The sequence below is a fragment of the Pteronotus mesoamericanus genome, unplaced genomic scaffold (genome assembly GCF_021234165.1).
Source record: "Pteronotus mesoamericanus isolate MK-2021 breed Mesoamerican mustached bat unplaced genomic scaffold, CSHL_Meso_final contig_94, whole genome shotgun sequence".
Classification (NCBI taxonomy): domain Eukaryota; kingdom Metazoa; phylum Chordata; class Mammalia; order Chiroptera; family Mormoopidae; genus Pteronotus; species Pteronotus mesoamericanus.
The window spans coordinates 484,155-488,756 of NW_026555285.1; positions in this window are offsets into that span (position 1 = coordinate 484,155).

Sequence of the window (4,602 nt, forward strand, 5' to 3'; positions counted from 1 at the left end):
AGGCTATTTTTACTCCACTTTATGCTTCTTCCCCCTTTGTCAAATATTAGTTGCCCACATAGACCTAGGCTTATTTCTGGGCTTTCTATACTGTTCCACTGGTCTATGGGGCTGTTCTTGTGCTAGTACCAGATTTTTTTGAGTATAGTGGTTTTGTAATATAGTTTGATGTCAAGTATTGTGATCCCTCCTACTTTGTTTTTCTTTCTCAAAATTGCTGCGGCTATTCTGTCTCATTAAGGTTCCATATAAATTTTTGAAATGTCTGTTTTATTTGTGTGAAATACATCATTGGTATCTTAATAGGGATTGCATTGAATCTGTAAATTGCTTTGGGTAGTATGCACATTTTGATGATATTAATTCTTCCAATCCATGAACATGGATTCCATTTATTTATGTCTTCCTTAATTTCTTTCTTCAATGTTGTTTAGTTTTCTGCTTACAGGTCTTTTACCTCCCTGGTTACATTTAATCGGAGGTACTTTATTTTTCTTGTTGCTATATTGAGTGGTATTTTTTTTTTCTGATTTCTTCTTCTTCTATTTCCTTGATGGTATTCAAAAATTCCTTTGATTTCTGAATATTGACTTTGTATTCCACTGTTTTTCCAAATTCACTTATTAGGTTGAGTAGGTTTTGGTGGGGTCTACGGGGTTTTCTATCTGCACTATCGTGTCATCTGCAAACAATGATAGTTTTACTTCCTCCTTTACAATTTGGATGCCTTTTATTTTATTTTTTTCTTAATCTGACTGCTGTGGCTAGGACTTCCAATAGTATGTTGAACAGAAGTAGTGAAAGCAGACATCCTTGTCTTGTTCCTGATCTTAGTGGGAAAGCTTTTAGTTTTGCCTGTTGAGTATGATGTTGGCTGTAGGTATTTCATATATGGGCTTTATTACATTGAGGTATGCCCCATTTATTCCCATTTTGCTGAGTGTTTTGATCATAAATGGGTGTTGTACCTTATCAAATGCTTTTTCTGCATCTATCGAGATGATCATGTGGTTTTTGTCTTTCCGTCTGTTTTTTGATTTGCTTATATTGAACCATGGTTGCATACCTCAGATGAATCCCACTTGATCTTGGTGGATAATCTATTTAATGTATTGCTCGATGTGGTTTGACAGTATTTTTTTGAGGATTTTAGGGTCTATGTTCATCAGTGATATTAGCCTGTAGTTTTTTTCCTTTGTAGGGTCTTTATCTGGTTAGGGATTAGGGTGATGCTGGCCTCATAAAAAGAGTCTAGGAGTCTTCCCTCTTCTTGGATGTTTTGGAGTAGTCTGAGAAGGACAGAGGTTAGCTCTTCCTTAAATGTGTTGTAAAATTCTCCTGTGAAACCATCCAGTCCAGGGCTTTTGAATGCTGGGAGTTTCTTGTTTACTACTTCAATTTCCCCTGCTGTTATTGATCTGTTCAGGCTTTATGCCTCTTCTTCCCTCAGTGTTGGAAGATTATATTTTTCTAGAAATTTGCCCATTTCATTGAGATTTTCAAATTTCTTGGCATATAATTGTTCATAGTAGTTTCTTACAATCTTTTGTATTTCTGTGGTATCAGTTGTTATTTCTCCTCTTTCATTTCTGATATTATTTAGTTGGGTCCTCTCCTTTTTTTTCTTGATGAGTCTGCTTAAAGGCTTGTCGATTTTGTTTATCTTTTCGAAGAACCAGCTCCTGGATTGGTTGATCCTTTGAATTGTTCTTTTTGTCTCTATGTCATTCAGGTCTGCTCTGATCTTGGTTATTTCACTCCTTTTACTTGCTCTGGGGTTTATTTGTTGTTGTTTCTCCAGTTCTTGAAGTTGTAGTGTTAGGTATTTTATTTGATGTGTTTCTTTCTTTATTAGTTAGGACTGTATTTCTATAAATTTCCGTCTCAGGACTTCCTTTGCTGTGTCCCATAGGTTTTGGACTATTGTATGTTCATTTTCATTTGTTACCAGAAACTTTGTGATTTCTTCTCTTATCTCATTATTGATCCATTCATTGTTTAATAGTGTACTGTTCAGTCTCCATGAGTTTGCAAGTTTTTGAGGTTTCTCCTTGAGGTTGATTTCCCATTTCAAACTCTTGTTGTCTGAGAAAATGCTTGGTATTATTTCAATTTTCCTGAATTTGTCAAGGCTTGCTTTGTGTTCTATCACTTGGTCTATCTTTGTAAAAGTTCCATGTGCATTTGAAAAGAATGTGTATTTTGCTTCTTTGGGATGTAGGGTTCTATATATGTCAGTTAAGTCCTTTTGATTTAATGCATCGTTCAGTTCCACAATATCCTTGTTGACGTTTTGTTTGGCAGATCTGTCCATTTTTGACAGTGCTGTGTTAAAATCCCCTACTATCAGTGTGTTGCTGTCTATATCTTTTTTTGAAGTCCTACAAGGTTTTCTTTATGTATTTTGGTGCTCCTATGTTGGGTGCATATAGGTTTCCAATGTTTATGTCTTCTTGATAGATTCTTCCTTTAAGTATTATAAAGTGTCCCTCTGGGTCTCTTTTTAGGGCCTTTGTTTTGAAGTCTTTTTTGTCTGATATAAGTAATGCTACCCCTCCTTTCTTTTTCTCCCCACTTGCTTGGAGTATTTTTTCCATCCTTTTACTTTCAGTTTGTGTTGGTCCTTTGTTCTGATGTGGGTCTCTTGTAGGCAGCATATGTGTGGGTCATGGTTTCTTATCCATTCAGCTATCCTGTGTCTTTTTATTGAGGCATTTAGTACATTTACATTTAAGTTATTATTGATAGAAACATTCATTTTTTCCCTTTGTACCTGTGTTTTTTCTTTCTCACTCTTTTTCTCCATCTTCTTAAAGCAGTCCCTTTAGCATATCTTGTAGAGCTAGTTTGGTGGAAATGTGTTCTTTTAGTCTTCTTTTGTCTGGGAAACTCCTTATTTCACCTTCTATTTTAATTCAGAGCCTTGCTGGGTAGAGCAGTCTTGGTTGTAGGCCTTTGCTTCTCGTGACTCGGAATATTTCTTGCCATTTCCTTCTGGCTTGTAGTTGTTCTCTTGAGAAGTCAGATGCTAGCCTTATTGGGGCTCCCGTGTATGTTACTACCTCTTTCTCCCTTGCTGCCTTTAGGAGTCTTTCTTTGTCTTTAATATTTGCCATTTTAATGATGATTTGTAATGGAGTGGGCCTCATTGTGTTCCTCTTGAATGGGGCCCTCTGTGCTTCCTGTACCCATGAGACCTTTTCTTTCCTCAAACTGGGGAAATTTTTCATCATTACTTTTTCAAACGTGTTCTCTATCCTTTGGTTCTCTTCTCCTTCTGGTATCCCTATTATACGGATATTATTATGATTCATGTTGTCTTGCATTCCCCAAATGCCTCTTCATTCTTTTTTAGTCTTTTTTTTTCATTTCCTGTTCTTTCTGGGAGCTGATTCTATACTCTGCTTCATCTAGTATGGTGTTTGATTCCTTCTACTCTGTTCTCCAATTCATAAATGGTCTTCTTCATTTCCTCTTGTGTCTTCTTGATAGTTTATATGTCCTCTTCCTGGTTGATATAGATTGCTGTAAGATCCTGGTATTTCTCCTGCAGTATCTCATAGTTCTCTTTGAGCTGGCTGAGCTCATTGAGCTTCCTTAGAACCATTGTTTTGCATTTAATATCTAATAGTTCACTTGCTTCTATTTAATTTAGCTTTCTCTGTGGGCATTCCTCCTTTCCCCTCATTTGGGGGGAACTTCTTTTTCTTCCCATTTTTGTGAGAGTGTATAAATTTTTTCTTTTAATTTTTTACTTTTTTTTCTTATCATCATTTATATTTTTTCAAATACATTTGTCTCTGCCTACCCCCCACCACTTCCCTTTGCCCCTCCCTCCCTCCCTCCCTCCCTCAACTCTTCCCCTTTGGTTTTGTCCATGAGTCATTGCTATATGTTCCTTGACTTTTTTATGTATGTATGTATGTATTTATGTATTTTACTTCTGCTTAAATTGATCCATCTAGATTTCCTGACTTTGTGGATTAAACATCTATTGTAGTAGGCAGGTCTCTTTATTTATTTATTTTTTCTTTTCTTTTTTTCTGGGTTTGTCTCTGATGATGTCAGTTGTTAACCCTATCTGACCTTGGGACATTTGTTTGAGCCTTCCAGGAATCTACTGTCTGTGTGTGTCTCCTGCAATTGTCAATCTGGTCACTTTGTCCTCTTCTGTCAGGCTTAGGCACCACAGGACGGAGCAGTGCCTACTGAAGGCGGGACTATTGTGTCCTTATAGGCTGCTGTCACTCAGGGACGTGGTCCACCTGAGCAAGATGGAGAACATGGACTGGGGAAGGAGTGAGCATGGGATCCCTCCCAGCTTCTCCCTTAGTTCTCTCCCCAGTGCTCCGCCTGCAGTCTCTGCTCAAGAGTTTCTAGGCATCTCTGTGTCCCTTTTAGCCAGGGGTCTACTATCTCTGCAGGAACCTGTACACTCAGCACCAAGGTCAGCATGCAACTCCTGTCTCAGTGGACTGTCTTGAGACCAGGGCTGCTATTTCCTTTCCTGCTGCTGCCTCTTCGGGGTGTGGTCTGCTTGCGCAAAATGGAGACTATGGAAAGGGGAAGGAGTCAGCTCCCGGACTCTTCCAGTTCTTTCCC